Raw genomic sequence first — 19,882 nt, 5'->3', positions numbered from 1 at the left:
CATCTACAGGTTTATTCACATCACACACAAACAAACTCTGCAAGGCTCGTCAATCAAAAATAAATACATTTCCTGTATATATATATATATATATATATATATATGTATGTGTGACCCTGGACCACAAAACCAGTCTTAAGTGTCAATTTTTCGAAATTGAGATTTATACATCATCTGAAAGCTGAATAAATAAGCTTTCCATTGATGTATGGTTTGTTAGGACGATATTTGAAAATCTGGAATCTGAGGGTGCAAAAAAATCTAAATATTGAGAAAATCACCTTTAAAGTTGTCCAAATGAATTCTTAGCAATGCATATTACTAATCAAAAATGAAGTTTTGATATATTTACGGTAGGAAATTTACAAAATATCTTCATGGAACATGATCTTTACTTAATATCCTAATGATTTTTGGCATAAAAGAAAAGTCTATAATTTTGACCCATACAGTGTATTGTTGGCTATTGCTACAAATAAACCCCAGCGACTTAAGACTGCTTTTGTGGTCCAGGGTCACACACACACACATATATATATATATATATATATATATATATATAGTTTATGCCATAAAACATGTATTGTCTCTGCACTTCCCCAATTCTTTACATAGTATACACTGAACACATCTTCAAACAATAAATTAAATGAAAAACTGATATTTTCTGATTGCAGTCAAGAGCATTATAAATAGACTACATTCTCTTCTGTCCTTGGGTTGCCAGGTATTCATTCCTAGAATCAACACACATCAGTAAAATAATGTATGTATAATGTAATAATGCATTCCACAAAGGTTCTTTAGATTATTAAAATGTTCTCCAAACTAAAATAAAAATGGTTCTTGAAGGAACTGATCGCTGAAAGGTTCTTTGAGGAACTAAAAAGGGTTCTTCTACACCATTGCTGTGAAAAGCTTTATTTTTAAGAGTGTATAGTAAAAAGTTCAAAGATACTTCACTCTTTAAACTAAAGGTTCTTTATTGGCACTGACAGTTCCATGAAAACCTTTAGCATATGTGACCCTGGAGCACAAAAGCAGTCTTAAGTCGCTGGGGTATATTTGTAGCAATAGCCAACAATACATTGTATGGGTCAAAATTATAGACTTTTCTTTTATGCCAAAAATCATTAGGATATTAAGTAAAGATCATGTTGCATGAAGATATTTTGTAAATTTCCTACCGTAAATATATCAAAACTTCATTTTTGATTAGTAATATGCATTGCTAAGAACTTCATTTGAACAACTTTAAAGGTGATTTTCTCAATATTTAGATTTTTTTGCACCCTCAGATTCCAGATTTTCAAATAGTTGCATCCATTTATTGTCCGATCCTAACAAACCATACATCAATGGAAAGCTTAGCTTTCAGCTTATGTATAAATCTCAATTTAAAAAAACAAAATGACCCTTATGTCTGGTTTTATGGTCCAGGGTCACATTTATGGAACCAAAAAGTGATCAGTTTACACTCTTAAAAATAAAGTTTACAAAAGGTTTTTTTGATTTTTGTTTTTGCAGCAATGCTGTAGATGAACCATTTTTTGGTTCCTCAAAGAACCTTTCAGTGATCAGAAACACTTTTAATAATCTAAAGAACCCTTTTCCACTATAAAGAACCTTTTGTGCAACGGAAAGGTTTCATGGATGTTAAAGACTCTTCAATGGAACCATCGACGCCAACAAAGAACCTTATTTTTAAGGTGATCACTGAAAGGTTCTTTGAGGAACCAAAACTGACTCTTTCGTTGCATCGCTGTGAAAATAACACAAAGCAATGCATAATATGGTTGCACTACACTGGGCCCCATTTTGAGGGATTTAGTTCACAGTCCAACAAACGGCCGTCGCAGCGTTAGATGGCAGGAGGAAGCGAAGGCATGGTTGGAGACTGTTGCTGTTGGCGCTCAGGAATCTGACACAGCACTTGGAGTGAGGTCTCATCCTGAGTGAGGGGTCGAACACGTCTCGTGTTTTCACACCTCCTTATCACAGCTGTGGAAGAGAACGTGGCTGTGGCTCGCACGGCATGTGGCCATCAGGGGCTCGAATACTCACGCTCGTTTTGGTTACAATCTGCGCTATTTGACTGTACTGGCATCTGCATGACGAAGCATTAACATCCATAGAACCTTTCCATTGACAGCAAACTCTTATACACTCTTAACCAAGGTTTTTTTTTTTTGCAACAATGCCATAGAAGAACGTTTTTGGTTTCCCCCATACAGCAGCAGCAGCAAAAAAACCCGAAATATATATATATATTTTTTAAAATTTAAAATATTTAATTTCATCCTTCATAAACCAAAATGTATTTTAAATTGTATTTCAGGGGCAAGAAAATGCATGTCCAATCTTACCGTAGCCTACATTTAGGCTAAATGTAAATCTGGATGGAAAAGCTAAGTATGCTACATTCACTAGTTATAGACAACAAACACTGTAAAAGTTGATGCGACCAGTAAGGCACCACATATTTTTCCATTATCTTTTCAACTTCATTTTTTAAGTTATATATGAATGAAGTCAGTTCAATATAATTTAAATTAAAATCGCTTGCACAGCCAATTTGATTATTCTTATGAACTTTAAGTATGTAGAAATTTTGACAGTGACAGCTTTTTCTTGGATTGAAATAATTTTAAATGCTTTTAAAATATATATTTATATTTTTAAAATATATTTTCAAAAATATACAAAAATGTGCTAATAAATAAATGTATTAACAAAAATATTTAATGTTTTTTTTTTTTTTTTTTGTACATTGTGAAAAATATTTTATTTGAAAATATTTTGTTTTGCCACTTGGCCAAAGAAACTTTCAGACCTTTTTCTTAGTATTAGAAGAATATTTTACTAATCTAAAGAACCTAATCTAAGAACCCAAGTTGATTAGGTTCTACCTAGGTTCTAATCTAAAGAACCTTCATTGGCTCCACAAATGTTAAAGATTCTTCAAGGAATCATCAATGCTAATGAAGCACCTTTATTTTTAAGAGTGTAGCAGAAAAAGGTTCTTAAGATTTTTAAATGTTCTTCAAACAAAGAAAAAGGTAGTTATTTTAAGCATAGCACTAAAAGGTTCTTTTGGGAACCAGAAATGGTTCTTCTATGCTGTTGCTGCAAAAACACCCCATTGGAACCTTTTTCTGTATTATTATAAAGAACCTTTATCTATTATAAAAACTAAACAAAAACATGAATGCAATGATCAAATTAAGCAGCATAACACTGTTATTTCAGCAGGTTTAGTTTCAACTTCACTCATAATAAGTGACAATAATTAAACACCTATAAGCAGTGTGTTGTATATCACAATAGAAAACAGACTAATTTACAACTAATAAATATACTAGTGCTGTCAAACACGTTTTTGTTTGCATAATATATATCTGTGTTCTGTGTACATTTATTATCTATCTATATCTATCTATATCTATATATATCTATATATATATATATCTATACAAGTACACACACAAAGTATATATTTTGAAAATATTTACATGTATATATTTATATTCATATAATGTATATTATATATAAATATATTTAATATATAAACATAGCATATTTTTCTGAAATATATGCATGTATGTGTATTTATATGTGACCCTGTATGAAAAAACCAGTCTTAAGTGTCAATTTTTCGAAATTGAGATTTATACATCATCTAAAAGCTGAATATATAATCTTTCCATTGATGTATGGTTTGTTAGGATCGGACAATATTTGGCTGAGATACAACTATTTGAAAATCTGGAATCTGAGGGTGCAAAAAAATCTAAATATTGAGAAAATCTCCTTTAAAGTTGTCCAAATGAAGTTCTTAGCGATGCATATTACTAATCAAAAATTAAGTTTTGATACATTTACGGTAAGAAATTTACAAGATATCTTCATGCAACATGATCTTTACTTAATATCCTAATGATTTTTGGCATAAAGGAGAAATGGATCATTTTGACCCATACAGTGTATTGTTGGCTATTGCTACAAATATACCTGTGCTGCTTATGACTGTGCTCCAGGGTCACATATACAGTACACATACATATATTATGTAAACAAAAACGTCTATTTTGGATGCGATTAATTGTTTGACAGCACTAAAATATACATGAGGCCTAAATAAAATGCTGTTAGAGGCGCCAAGATTCTGGATGTTCAGTTCACGATGCAAACGACTACGGTTTCCTCCTATTTTGTCTTTTTTGGAGTTTTCTTCCGACTATCTGCATCCGCATTCCTTGACCACCATGCCCTCGTATTTATTATTCAAAACCACCACGCCGTTCTCGTTCTCGTACAGCAGGGAAATGGGCTTGAGCTCGGTGGGAACGCAGCAGGCCTGTGTGGCTCTCTGAGGACTCTTCAGATTGAGCAGCGTCTGGACTATAGCGTGTTTGGTGGGCGTCACCTCCCGAGCCAGAGGATAATTGCAGGCGCCGCGGCAGGTGAACGCTTGATAACCAGTCGGAGCAAAGACGAACGAGTCCCAGCCGATGTCCTTAAAATCCACGTACATCTCGGCTTTCCTGCAGTCCTCTGTTTTAGCGCTGCGCCGGACTCTCGAACCGTCGTCGTAGATCAGGTTCGAGCGTGTTTGGGTTAAAAGCATCTCGTCTCGATCCTCTTGATCCTCCTCGTTCATCTTCCTTTGGAGTTGATGGATTTCACTCGAGTCGTCTGAGAAGACGATCAGCGCAGGCTCGTGTTTTCTATCCGGATTCCTGTCGATGTCAAGATCTACATTCGTATTCCTAAACGCTTGCATGTTTTCGATATGAACCTCCAGTCTGGGGGTCAATGCATTGGCTTTCCTCCAATGCTGGACGGCGTGGGTCATGTCGAACACTTCCCAGCCGCTCTCCCTGCGATGCACGTGCTTTGACGCCAGCGGATCTCTCTGGCAGCGTGCGTCGAACACGCTCACCTTCCACCCCGCTCCGATGCGCTGGTGCGAGTCTGTCTTGAGAAGCATGTGGAGCCGCAGCTCGGCGCTGACCACGCGCTCCTGCTGCGGGACAGAGATGTTGAACAGGAGACGGTGTGAGGTGTGGTCTGCAGATCAGAGACAGAGGAATAACTTTGAATGAATTTCAGTAAAACTGTTGAGGTGATGCAACAGATGATGGATCTGTTATGTGTGCGTAAGGAAAGAACAGGAGAAAAACAATAAATATTTGAAATTTCAATTTAAAGAACTGTTAAATAATATCATATTTATTTACAGTCATGGCCAAAAATAATGGCACCGTTGGTAATTATGATCAAAGAAGACTAATTAAAATTAATCTGCATTGTTAATCCTTTTGATCTTTTATTAAAAAATTCACAAAAATCTAGCCTTTCATTGAATAATAAGAATTTAAAATTGGGGGAAATATCATTATGAGATAAATGTTTTTCTCAAATACACGTTGGACACAATTATTGGCACCCCTAGAAATTTTTATGAGTAAAATATCTCTGAAGTATATTCCCATTCATATTCACAATTTTGAGCACTCCAGGGTGATTATGAACATGAAATTATCCAGCCATGGCTTCCTGTTTCACAGAAATATAAACAGGAGGGAAAACAAAGCCCAAATTCCCTTAATCATCATCACAATGAGAAAAACCAAAGAATATATTTCTGATGTGCAGCAAAAGATAATTGAGCTTCACAAATTAGTGAAGTGGCTTTAAGAAAAGAGCTGGAGCAGTGAAAATTCCCATCTCCACCATCAGGGCAATAATTAAGAATTTCCAATCAACATAAAATGTTAGGAAACTGCCTGGAAGAAGACGTGTGTCTATATCGTCCTAATGCACGGTGAGGAGGAGAGTTTGAGCGGCTAAAGACTCTCCGAGGACCACAGCTGGAGAAAATAGTTGAGTCTCAGGGTCAGAAAACCTTTAAAAAAAATGGTCAAACAGCACATACATCAGCACATGTTGTTTGGGAGGATTTCAAGAAAAATTCTCCTCGCTCATCCAAAAACAAACTCCAGCATATTCAGTTATCAGACACGACTGGAACTTCAGATGGGACTGGCTTCTATGCTCAGATCAAACTAAAAAATTTGCTTTTTAGCAGCAAACACTCAAGATGGGTTTAAAAAGTACCCCATGTGTACAGTGAAATATACTGCTGTATTTGTGATGTTGTGGCCTATATTTCTGCTGGAGGTCCTGGACATCTTGTTTAGACACATGGCATCATGGATTCTATCAAATACCAACAGATAAAAAATCAATAAGTGACTGACTCTGTTAGAAATCTTATAATGGGCCATGTTTGGATCTTCCAACCGTACAATAATCCAAACACAAACCTCAAAACAACACAAAATGGGTCACTGAGCACAAAACCAAGCTTCTGCTGGTCATTCCAGTCCTCTGACCTGAACCCTGTAGAACATGAGTGACCTGAAGAGAAGAAGCTGTGAATCTAAAGGGTCTGGAGTGATTCTGGATGAAGGAATGGTCTCTGATCTCTCGTCAGGTGTCTCTAACCTCATCAGGCATTATAGGAGAACATTTAGAGCTGTTAAACTGACAAATGAAGGTTTCAGAAAGTATTGAATAAAAGGGTGCCGTTAATTGTGGCCAATGTGTATTAGAGAAAAACATTTATTTCATAATGATATTTCCCCCCATTTTAAATTCTTATTATCCAATGAAAGGTTAGATTTTTGTGAATTTTTTAAATAAAAGATCAAAAGGATTAATGATACAGATTAATTTTCACAGCCTTCTTTGATCATATTTACCAAGGTTGCTGATATTTTTGGCCATGACTATCATATTTATTGAAATAATAAGTTTAAATAATTATCATTTATTTTTATTTAAAGAATTGTTAAATAATTCTAATAATAATTATTAAAATTATAATTACTTAAAATAATCATTAAAAAATAATTTAAATAATCATTAAATAATAATAAATATTCTATTTAATAATGCAGTAGCAGTACTAGTAATAATAATAATAATATTTCAGTTAATTATTATTTAAAAAGAATGTTTTAAAGAATGTTAAATATCATATTTAAGTAATAATAATAATAATATCATATATACATTTCAGTAAAATAATAACAATAAATTAATATTTATTTTTATTTAAATAATGGTTAAATAATTATAGTAATACTAATAAAAACATTAAATAATATCAAATTTCCCAAAATAATAATAATTCAAAATAATGGTTATTTAAAATATTTATTTGTAATAGTAATTTCATAAGTTATTCTAATTACTGAAAACCTAAGAAGTACAAAACCATGAAAAAAAGGACAGAACTCTGATCTCTAATGTTCAAACTGAAGACAATATATACACAATATTCAACAATAAACAATAAATAAATCACAACTTTGCAACACTGAAACTAAATTAAAGTTGAACTGAATTGAGTTGAATAATGACACTGTTGTCTTCTGTAGAGCTGCTTTACAGCTGAGCTTGAATATTACATAATCGATTAATTTACAAACATTAACAGTTATTTTCCTGTTTATTAATGCTTTGAGACTATCTGTGTTGTACAAAGCGCTATAGAAATAAATGTGACAAAGATTGATAAAAGTTCTAAGAATGTTTTCTTTCCTTTTTTTTCCTTTCTTTCTTTATTTGAACGTAAAACTATGATTGCCTGCTGTTTTTTCTTCTTCATCTGAATTAATGTATGGTTGTATGTTATATGTAGATATCTAATTAATTTATAGTATATTACTATATTTACGTTATTGTTACTTTCTGTCTGACCTAAGATGAACCAAATAAAAGCAAAAAAAAAAAAGTTATCTGACTGGATTCCTTTGCTTTTTGTACATTTTCAAAACTTTGCCTCCTTTTTTCAAAACTTCACGCACAAATCCAAGAATTGCACACACAAAATGCCTCACATCTCTAAATATCTCAAAATATCACAAACACATCTCAAAAGCAAACATTTGCAAACATCTTTGCCATAATATTAATTCCCGTTCGATTTTTGTGTGTTACATAGAGAATTGTGTGTTGTGTTTTGCAAAAAGTGTTTTATGAAATTGAAAACTGAGTCAAAGGCTGAGAATTAGTCTATGGTTTTGCAGATTTGGTGTGTGCTGAGTGTCAGCTTTCAGAAAATTGTTTGACAAGGAAAGATTTTGTGTGTAAGCAGTTGAAAAAAAACTGTAATATTCACTAAAAACAAAACAAACTGAGCCTCCTCACCTTCATTCCTGAAGCTCCTGATGATGTTGGCCGACGACGCGGCGCTGCGGTCGTTGTTGAATCGGTTGTACAGTTCCAGCATGTACTCGGGCGGTTCGGAGCGGGGCCTCGGCTGGGGCCCCTGATCCGTCCAGTTCAACACCTGCAGAAACTGACCCAGAACCTCCTGCATGTCCACTTCATCCACAACACCTGGAGCAGAGCGGCGCTCCTCGGGGGGAGGAACCGGGCCGCAGCGACCCGAGGACAGCAGGAGAACACAGAGGCTCAGGACCCAAACGCACCCGACTCCAGAGAGCCCAGAAACAGGCATGACTGCGCTGGGAGAGGCGAGGGATGATGTGTAATATCAGGAGGATTTGGGACACCTGCGCAGGTCCGTCCGTCTGTCTTTGGTCTGACAGCTTGATGTGCTGCGAGAGGAAAAACAGCCTTGTCCTTGTGGATCTTGTGATCGAGTGTGGAGGGCAGGACTACGGTGTCGACCCGCTTGTGCTGACAAGTTTGGAGATGTTGCCACTTGGTCTGTGGGCCTTTCATAGTGCGTCCGGGTTCCTCACACTTCCTGTATCTTCTTTCCATGCATGCCTTTCTCAGACGTCCAGCACAAACGTATGCGCTTGGTACATTCACATTTACATTGAGCAGACGTACAGGAAGCGATTTAGCTTCACCGTTGCAATCAAAGGATGGAAAACACGTTATTAAAAGCAAGAAAAAGTGATTCCTGTAGAAATACACTCTTAAAAATAAAAGTGCTTAAAAGCTTCTTCACAGCGATGCCACAGAAGAACATTCAGTCAAAGAACCATCTCTTTCTTACCTTTTTATAATCTGAAGAACCTTCTTTCGCCACAAAGAACATTTTGTGAAACAAAGGTTCTTCAGATGTTAAAGGTTCTTTATGGAACCATTCAGACAAAAGGTTCTTCTATGGCATCGTGAAACACCTTTATTTTTAAGAGTGTACTAATAGAAACCGTGGTACAAACACAGTTAAATGTAGTTCAGGCTCAAGTTGGGTTATTTTAGTTAATTAAAACTAAAGCCATAAAAAAACATTTTCGTTATTTGAAATAAATTAAGCTTTAAAATGAAATATAAAAAAACCTTAAAACGTATTTTATTTCAGTTAATTGCATAACCAACATTTCTCATTTCCATTTAGTTTAAAGCTGCAGTCCTTAAGTTTTGCCTGTTTGTCGCCATCTCTGTTTGAAAACCTGGAATTGCAGCCCTGTGTGGAATTATCTTCCGTGCGCGGGGTTGTGATCCGGTGCGGCTCCGGCCCGGATGAACCTTATGTTTTGAGGTGTATGTGTGTCGGTCTGTCAGTCACCGCACCGGTGTGGATACTGTACTCAGGAATCACAGATTCTAGCCTCCGTGTTGGAATATATGACCCAAATAAGAATTTTCACCGTATATTGTCATCTGAACAAGTAACAAGTCTGCCATGTTTGTTCTGACCAACCCAGGAAAAAAGAATTACAATAAATCGCGCTACCAATGGTAATTAAATCTAACGATCGGTTAGCTCATATCACATCTAACCGTGCAAATTATTATTATTGCTATACTTTGTTCTCAAATTATTAATGTTAACAACATCAGCACTGCGTGACAATGAGTATAGTGTGTATAAGCGAGTAGATTGTCCAATTGTCATACCATTCGAATTCCATAAATTCTTTTAACCCAAAAAGTATCTATGCTCCCTTCGAGCTGGTTGTCTTTAAAATACAAAGGCTATCTGTAATCAGAAGTACATTTAAAACTGGAATATAATTTAAATTTCATTCACATGTGTTTCATATACAGGTGCTGGTCATATAATTAGAATATCATCAAAAAGTTGATTTATTTAACTAATTCCATTCAAAAAGTGAAACTTGTATATTATATTCATTCATTACACACAGACTGATATATTTCAAATGTTTATTTCTTTTAATTTTGATGATTAGAGCTTACAGCTCATGAAAGTCAAAAATCAGTATCTCAAAATATTAGAATATTTACATTTGAGTTTGAATAAATGACCTTCCCTACAGTATAAATTCTGAGTATCTCTTGTTCGTTGAAACCACAATAATGGGGAAGACTGCTGACTTGGCAATGATCCAGAAGACGAGCATTGACACCCTCCACAAAGAGGGTAAGTCACAGAAGGTCATTACTGAAAGGTGTGGCTGTTTACAGAGTGCTGTATCAAAGCATATTAAATGCAAAGTTGACTGGAAGGAAGAATTTGGGTAGGAAAAGGTGCACAAGCAACAGGGATGACCACAAGCTTGAGAATACAGTCAAGCAAAGCCGAATCAAACACTTGGGAGAGCTTCACAAGGAGAGAACTGAAGCTGGAGTCAGTGCATCAAGAGTCACCACGCTCAGACGTCTTCAGGAAAAGGGCTACCAAGCCACTTCTGAACCAGAGACAACGTCAGAAGCATCTTAACTGGGCTGTGGAGAACAAGAACTGGACTGTTGCTCAGTGGTCCAAAGTCCTCTTTTCAGATGAAAGTAAATTTTACATTTCATTTGGAAGTCAAGGTCCCAGAGTCTGAAGGAAGAGTGGAGAGGCACAGAATCCATGTTGCTTGAAGTCCAGTGTGAAGTTTCCACAGTCAGTGATGATTTGGGCTGCCATGTCATCTGCTGGTGTTGGTCCACTGTGTTTTCTGATGTCCACAGTCAACGCAGCCATCTACCAGGAAATTTTAGAGCACTTCATGCTTCCTTCAGTTGACAAGCTTTATGAAGATGCTGATTTCATTTTCCAGCAGGACTTGGCACCTGCCCACACTGCCAAAGGTACCAAAAGCTGGTTCAATGACCATAGTGTTACTGTGCTTGATTGGCCAGCAAACTCGCCTGACCTGAACCCCATAGAGAATCTATGGGGTATTGTCAAGAGGAAGATGAGAGACACCAGACCCAACAATGCAGATGAGCTGAAGGCCACTATCAGAGCAACCTGGGCTCTCATAACACCTGAGCAGTGCCACAGACTGATCGACTCCATGCCACGCCGCATTGCTGCAGTAATTCAGGCAAAAGGAGCCCCAACTAAGTATTGAGTGCTGTACATGCTCATACTTTTCATTTTCATACTTTTCAGTTGACCAAGATTCCTAAAAATCCTTTCTTTGTATTGGTCTTAAGTAATATTCTAATATTTTGAGATACTGATTTTTGACTTTCATGAGCTGTAAGCTCTAATCATCAAAATTAAAAGAAATAAACATTTGAAATATATAAGTCTGTGTGTAATGAATGAATATAATATACAAGTTTCACTTTTTGAATGGAATTAGTGAAATAAATCAACTTTTTGATGATATTCTAATTATATGACCAGCACCTGTAAACACAATCCTTTCTGGATTACAATCCGCCATCAAAATGATACATTTAATTATTCCAGCTGCTGTGAGAAAAGGCTATAAACGATCCATCACCTGCAGGATCCTCACGCTCCTTGCTCAAATATTGATTTCGGATCATTTTTAACCCAAAATAGTTACGGACTGCAGCTTTACATTGTCCTTTTAAATAACTAAGACTGAAACTGAAATAAAAATTAATTAACACTATATAGACATATTTTAAACACACACACACACACACAAAAAAACTTAAAACAAAATTACTAAAACTTTAACTTAAAATAAAAACAGAAAATATAAAAAATAAAAACTAATTCAAAATATTAATAAAACTATAATGATATCTCAGTGATAGAGTAGTCTGAAATAAAATACTAAATAATATTAATAACATACTAAATATTCACAAACAGATCTCTTAGCTTGTTCTTTTTTTATTAATAAATGAAAATAATTCAGAAAACATTTGTTTGTTTTTATATTTGAGGCTCATTAGACATGAATTGGTATAATTAGAGTAGTTGATACTTCATCCTTTTTTTTTGGTATTTTAACTGTCTACAGCAATTAAGAACTAAAAATCTACATATGAATATGGTTTCGAATATAGTTTTAAAAACAGCGTTTACAAAGTGCTTTACAGACAAGAAGAAAACAACAAAAAATAGATTTGCATTTGGATGACAGTTTTAACAAACTAATAAACTTAATATAATGCATTCTTGTCACTTGTACAAATAAACAAGGTTAAAATTTTGCACTAAAACAATTTAAGTAATTTTCAAAATGCATTTTTTTCAAATTGCTTAAAAATCAGCATAAATCTTGTGAAAACCATCAAAGGTATTCAGTTAAAAAAAAAAGCATGGTTAAATATGACTAGTTGTGGAACAAGCAATATTCAATTAGATTAAATGTAAGAGACTGAAAAAAATTATTGATAATAAATACATAAATCTGTTTATTGTGCATTTAAAACGCATTCAGTTTATTAGTATTGTTATAGAAATCTGATCTGGTTCATGTATGTATGACTGACAAATTTGCATAAACGCATTAAAATATTATCTCAAATATTATTATATTTAAAATAATATACAAATATTAGTTTAAGTAAAAACTGTGTAATCCAAACGAATGGAAATTTTACATGCAATTAAATCCTGAATTTAGAGTGGATTTTCCAGCTGTATTACTGATCATCCACTAGGTGTCAGTGTAAAGTCATTCAGGTGAAATGTAACAGGTCTGCTGTAATAGCATTATAAGTTTGATGAGGTGATGTGTGTTCAAGCATCACTCTGAAAGAGTTTCAAAGAGGGCTAATTAAAGGCTAGATTGCTATGATTGGGAAATCATAACCAGCTCGCACATCAGTTTTCCTGATGCTTGATTTGAATGCTTGATTAAGCTTCCCTGCAGGTGGCTGATGGCAGCATTTATTGTGTTTCTTTTGATTCTTTCTACACATACAGCACCAGTGGCACACATGTACGGGCTCATTTACTCACAACATGAAGTGATAAAGGAGTAGTTCTGAAATAAGTCACAAGCTTTACACCACAATGGAAGAACAGTGATGGGAAGGTGAAGTCGAGTTTTCACTGCAAGATTGACAGCGAAACACGGCTGACATTAGCAAAGCCTTCATTCAGACTCCAGCTGTGCCGTTCATCAGAGATTCACCAACATCAGGCTATAGATAGGCAGCACCGCTGGGAAGAAATGTACTGTTATATAGGAATATTTCAGCAAAAAATGAACATTTTTTAATTTACTTGCACTGATGTCACTCCAGACCTTCTGTGCTTTTGTTCTTTGTTGGAAAGGAGACACTTTGAAGAAACTCTTCAATGCACTAGATTTTACTTGAACGTACACTCAAAAAAATGTAATCCAAAATTAAATTCATATGCATTTTAACAAACTATTAAAAATGTGATGTATATTTTAAGTCAGTAAGATTTCTGCACTTAAAAAAAATCATGGCATAATTTATTATTACTATTTGCATCTATGCGATTTTAATTTACAGCAGGTTTTATAAAGGTTAATTTAAGACTTTCTAAAGAATAATACATCAACATGGACTCTACATAAATGTCTTGTTTGAAAATACAACTTACAGCAGATCTGTTACTTTTTAGTTCATTTCACACACTCACAAAAAATGCTTTTTCAGCTCTAAATATGGCAATAACTTTTACTGTGCTTCTGGTCATACTGCAGAAAGTGAAGTGCTTCCTCAGTATTTTTGTCTTATTTTCCAGTACAAATGTTTAATAAATTCTTAAATCAAGACACATTTACTTGAGAAGCAAAATGAAAAATAAATAATTGATCAAAATGAAGTTAGTTTATGATTAAAACAAGAACAAATATCTGCCAGCGTAGTCAGAAAAATCCACTTAATTCAAAGTAAAACAAGCTTCAATTCCCCATTTGTTCTTGTTTTAATCAAACTCACTTCATTTTGTTCAATTTCCCAGAAAACAAGACTTCATATGTTTATTTTGTATCCCCAGTAGATGAATATTGATTTAAGGATGATTAGATATTTGTACTGGAAAACAAGACAAAAATACTGAGGAAGAGATTAATTTTTTGCGGTGCATGCAACATTTAATGCCACAACTTTATGTATTTCTGCTCAGATTTTAGTACTATTACAGAAATCTAACCCATTTCATTTTTGTATGACAGAAATATGCACTACATTGATGAAAATATAATTTCAAATATTAGTAGATATTTGTAATAACACACAAATAATAGTTTGTTAAAACTGCACTGTATAAAAAATGTTTTTACATTAACTCATCAAGTTTAGCAATTTCAACAAGTGTAAACACTATTTTTAAAACCAGTTTAATATAATTTAAGTTGAACTTGATTTGCGGGACCAAGTTGATTATACTTAATTTAAAGGGTGCCTATTAAGCAAAATTCACTTTTACATGTTTTTTGAACATAAATGTGTTTTGGCAGTGTGTGTACACAACCACCCTAAAATGATAAAAATCCACCCAGTCCTTTTTTTAATCTCTATAAATCATGAGCAGTGTCTCAGAGCTTTACAAGCCCCACCCACAATAGGTGACTGACACTGCCGTATTAGCCGTGACCCCGCCCTAAGTGAGCCGCACACACACTATCTGCCATGTTTACCTTCACGCCAGAGCATTTAAAAGCAGCATTCTTCTTATTAGAGCTATAGAAGTTATTCAGTCCAGAGCAGTGAGTGATTTTCTGCTTTTATTTTATTGTTTGGGTCATATTATCAGCGTAGACCCAAACAGCGGTCAGTATAGGTACTGTATATTAACGCTGCTGTCACTTAATACACCGATCTAATATAGACATTCGATTTCTTTCCCAGCTGTTTAACTTCACAGATAACAGACTGTGTTTTTGTAACTTAAGCGTGCTTTTAACAAACTTGTGTGTGACAGCCAAACTTTTAGCACTCACATGCTGTGTGACAGCCGCTCTCTGTTCGCGTGCTTCAGATGTGTGTCCAGAAAAACGTATATCAGAAATTTAAACTGATATGGCTTTAAACGCGTGATTTCAGAGCGATATACATGATAATCAAAACCAAACAGATGTTTTTTGGCAGAGATCTGAGATACAGCTAAAATTGCACAGCTCTGTTCTGGGAAAGGGGGCGGGGGAACAGCAGCTCATTTGCATTTAAAGAGAAATGGACTAAAACAGCCCGTTTCTGCTTCCACTCAAAATAGGCATTTTCAAAATGATATAATAAATGATCCGTGGGGTATTTTGAGCTGAAACTTCACAAACACATTCTGGGGACACCTGAGATTTATAATACATCTTGTAAAAAGGGGCATAATAGGCGCCCTTTAATGTAGCAACTGAAGTTAAGTTTTTATTGGGGAAGATTATGAGGGAAAAATATCTTAAATTTCAGTTCACATGGTATGATTTCAGAAGACTTGCAGCATATAGTGCATAAGTGAAGTATTTTTACATCTCCTGTGCAGACAGGTTTGGCTGTCATGATTGTGAGTAAATGATTGTCAAATTGGGCTGAAGAATTCCTGAAGTATAATTGCTGATGACTGTGTTTTTCTGACTTTTTCACTCTTGACCACTTCATTGACCTCTACTCTTGATTGTGTCAGAAATAAAACCCATAAACCATGGGACACTTTTACAACCTGAGCCAAACTGACTGTTCTTCAGCAACTGTAAAGTGTAATCATTAGACTTGATTTGTGCAATCATATGATTACAGCTGCATGAGTCCATCAGACTGCAGCAGTGACCGTCTGCTGACCGCTGACATTCTGTCCTGTAAAAGTCCTTCAGCAGTGAGCTATGAAATAATCATCAGATAATCTAGTTCTTTAGACAGAACAGTTTACTGAACCTTTAGACAAAATATATGTTTAAAAAAAAAACTTTTCATGTTGAGTATCATGTTTGATGCTTTCATGGCTCATTTAGTCTAATACAGTGAGAATATAGAGGAAAAAACAGCTCAAACGGAGAAATGTTTCTGTGATGAAACTCTGATACTTGTAGTGTAAACTGAGATGTTTATAACAGTACAGCAGATACTGACATAAAATGATCTAAATATCAGCGGTCACTCTATATCTCCAATAATATGTCTCAGTAAGATGAGATTGAAATGATCCAAACATATAATGCAATGCTGATTGAGAGATGAAGAAATAAACGCTCCTCAGAAGATGTGAGATGAAGATCATTCCTCCGCTGAGGAACAGTGAAAGTAAAGCTCCTCAGAAGATCCTGATGATCAGATTTGAGACGCACCGATTTCTCTAAAAAATGATTGATGGAGAATCAAGTAAAGCTCAGCTGCTTCAGTCCAGCAAGTGTTCATCTGGAGATATGACTGCAGTTATTCTGACCTTTACTTGATCAAAATCAGCCAAGATTTGACAGCAGAAAGACAAACAGGTGAAACAGATTTAATGGCAAAGTTTGATCATGTTGATCATTTAGATGCCTTAGAAATTCAAGTATTGAAAATGATACAGTGTAGTGTTAATCAAGCTGCAAATCTTATGCAAACTGTACATTAGGATAAATTCAAAACATTATTAGGCCATCATGCTTGAGACCTGAAAACAATATGGTGACTTCAGGTTAATTGGGACATTTTTCCAGTCATCTCAATGGCAAAAAAAAAGTCCCAGTTTACCTAAATTCACCCTTACTTTGTGTATTTTAAAAGTGAAATTACTTAGTTTTTTTGGTTATTAAGCATTCTTCTCATTCCATTGTAATCATTATTTTTCTAATTCTATTTGCTAATGTTGTTTTGTGCATAAATTACACATTTCACCTTTAACCCTCTGTGAAAAAATGTAGATATTCACAAAACGTATTTGATTTTTGTATTAAGCTGATGAAAATCAGTGTGCATTTGGTTCACACTCATATTTGTCATATAAATAATTGCCACCGTTAAATAAAAGAAAGGAACAAAAAACTCAATTACATCAATCGGTGTTTTAAATCTTAAAGGCTTGGCTGTTTTATGTGGTTGTGACCCCGTGGGTTTTTTCTAATACTCCACATGCTGTGGGCCGCAGAGACACAGAGCGAAAAGGTTGGAAGTAAACGGTGGCAGACTATTACTCACCTCACCTACAGGGAAATGAGTCACTTACATGAGGGACAATGAGCCATTGTGTGCTGATGGCAGACGAAGTTTATCCCCTATATGACATTCACTCATACACGCATACACTAACATAAAAATCGACAACCCTCACAGACCATTATGGCACAAAATCAAAGACAAACACAGACACTATACTAACTCTCTAAAACACTATATCATTGTTTAATAACCAAACATATTTCTGCAATGTTACATATTTTCAATGATTTATTTAATCTTACAATGCATCAGACAATTTTTCATTTCAGTAAAAGCAATTTACAATAAATCACACTGAGTGTGAAGAATCTACCTCTTTCTCTACTATCACTAAATAATTCAGTGTTAAAGACTGTGTCTATTAACACAATGTATGTTTATACATTTGCAACATATTTACAGTCTAATTTTTGTGCTTTTTATGAACTATTATTATCTAGCCCAGGGGTACTCAACAGGCCACCCGTCTGCATTCATTTTGTGGCCCGCGTCATGCTGAAGAAGATTAATGTATTTTTATTAAAGTTTGCGATCAAAATATTAGGCAGTTAGATTATTTTTTAATTAAACGTAGCCTATACAGTCGCAGTAGTAAAAGCTGCTCGATCTCTGTAAGCGCTGTAACTAACCATGCACGGCACGCCCCAAACAACTTGAAAGAGAAGCGTTGTCCAACAAAAGAGGACAACATGATTTTACTCCACAACATCAGTCGAGTGTTTGAAATAACGAGGCAGGTAATATATTCTATACGGTACAATGTCGATTATCATTGGATTATAAATATACTTTATTATTATGAAAATACCAGAGATAGCTTGAAGAACACAGTTAAACCATATATTGTCGCATCGTATGTTTATTGTCGATACTGTTGGATATTTAAATAAATAGTCAGAATCCGCGCTCGCGCTGCTGCTGATCCTGAGAGAGCGGTTTACATGAAACATCTTTACAAAGTCTTTTGTATCGTTATTTCTGTGTCACAAACATTCAAATAATCACAGAAGTACTGGAATAAAAGTTTATAGTTCGGATATAAACACTGCTGTCTAGCGATCAAAATAGAATAAATCACCTTTTTGAAAGTGACGATGCTTCAAATAAAGATTGTATCAATTACGCCGTTACGCCAGCAGGTGGAGACAAGTAACTTAAACTGAGATTCGTTCAAAAAACACTGATTCATTCAGGAATGAAACAAGTGAAGTCTTTATGAGCAAGTTATGAGTTATGAATCATTTGTTTAACTTTATCAATTCGTTGAATATTGTATTCTATAAATAGACAGCAGCCATTTTTTTTCTAGAAACTAGTAAATTACATGTTATTTTGTTTAGTTGTCTGTGTTTTTTTTTTCAGAATCATGGTGGGAGAATAGTGATATCTATTTTAAAAATAAAATATTGATACAATATAGTTAATAAAAATAATATTTATTTCTAAAGTACTTTGTGAACTATGTTTGCTCAAGAATGTTTTTAGTTTTAGCATTTTGAGTTTGTTCAATAGGCTACCGTTCAATATAGCAAAACAAACTTTTAATCCAATTTTTTTTTCCAGATTTTTACTCTTTAAAAAAGAAATATATATATATTTTTTTTCATGCTCAGTCTTATTTTAAATAGGACAAGGACAAGCAAGACTTAGATAAGTAATAAACTGTATTTCTAAATCAGTAAATCTGCAAATATTGCCTTAAATAAAGCCTGATGATGCAAATTGTAATTTGTGGCCCTTCGCATCGTATGTAGTTTAAATGCGGCCCGCTTGGCCTCTGAACTTGAGTACCCCTGATCTAGCCCGACAGTTGGAAAAAAAAAATCTATATAGATATAAAGAGATACGGCACTGCAGATGCTGACATAGTGCTTAAAGACAGTAGAGAAAACAATAAGATGACACACCAAAATATCAATACTCATTCAAATTAAAGCAATAGTTCACCCAAAATGAAAATCTGCTGGAAATAATCTCACCCTCAAGTAACATAGACGTAGATGAGTTCGTTTCTTCATCAGATTTGGAGTAATGTAGCATTGCATCAGTGTCTCAGCAATGGATGCTCTGCAGTGAATGGGTGCCGTCAGAATGAGAGTCGATAAAAACATCACAATAATCCACACCACTCCAGTCCATCAGTTAACATCTGGAGAAGACAAAAGCTGAAACTAATCCAGCATTAAGACGTTTTTAACTAAAAACGAAGTCCATAATCCATAATAACGCTTCCTCCAGTCAAAAAGTGTTCTGGTGTGAATCAGGAGAGAAATCTGCAGATCAAGCAGCGTTTACAAGTCAAAACAGCTCTAAACAAATATGTGGCTGGATTTCGATGTGAGACACAACAGCAGAACGTTTTTATGAATTATGGACTCGTATTTTAGTTAAAAACGTCTTAATGATGGATTTGTTTCAGCTTTTGTCTTCTCCAGATGTTAACTGATGGACTGTAGTGGTGTGGATTATTGTGATGTTTTTATCGACTCTCATTCTGACGGCACCCATTCACTGCAGAGCATCCATCGCTGAGACACTGATGCAGAGACACATTTCTCCAAATCTGATGAAGAAACAAACTCATCTACATCTTGGGTGACCTGAGGGTGAA

At 34.9% G+C, this 19,882-nt stretch overlaps 1 pseudogene; it reads right to left on the bottom strand.

Moving 5' to 3' along the window:
- Positions 1-2,740: 2,740 nt before the first annotated feature.
- Positions 2,741-9,056, bottom strand: LOC131547709 (bone morphogenetic protein 10-like; annotated as a pseudogene).
- Between the last annotated feature and the right edge of the window lie 10,826 nt (positions 9,057-19,882).

This window comes from Onychostoma macrolepis, chromosome 10 (assembly GCF_012432095.1).
Source record: "Onychostoma macrolepis isolate SWU-2019 chromosome 10, ASM1243209v1, whole genome shotgun sequence".
In the NCBI taxonomy this organism is placed as follows: domain Eukaryota; kingdom Metazoa; phylum Chordata; class Actinopteri; order Cypriniformes; family Cyprinidae; genus Onychostoma; species Onychostoma macrolepis.
This window is presented reverse-complemented; position numbering and strand designations above follow the sequence as displayed.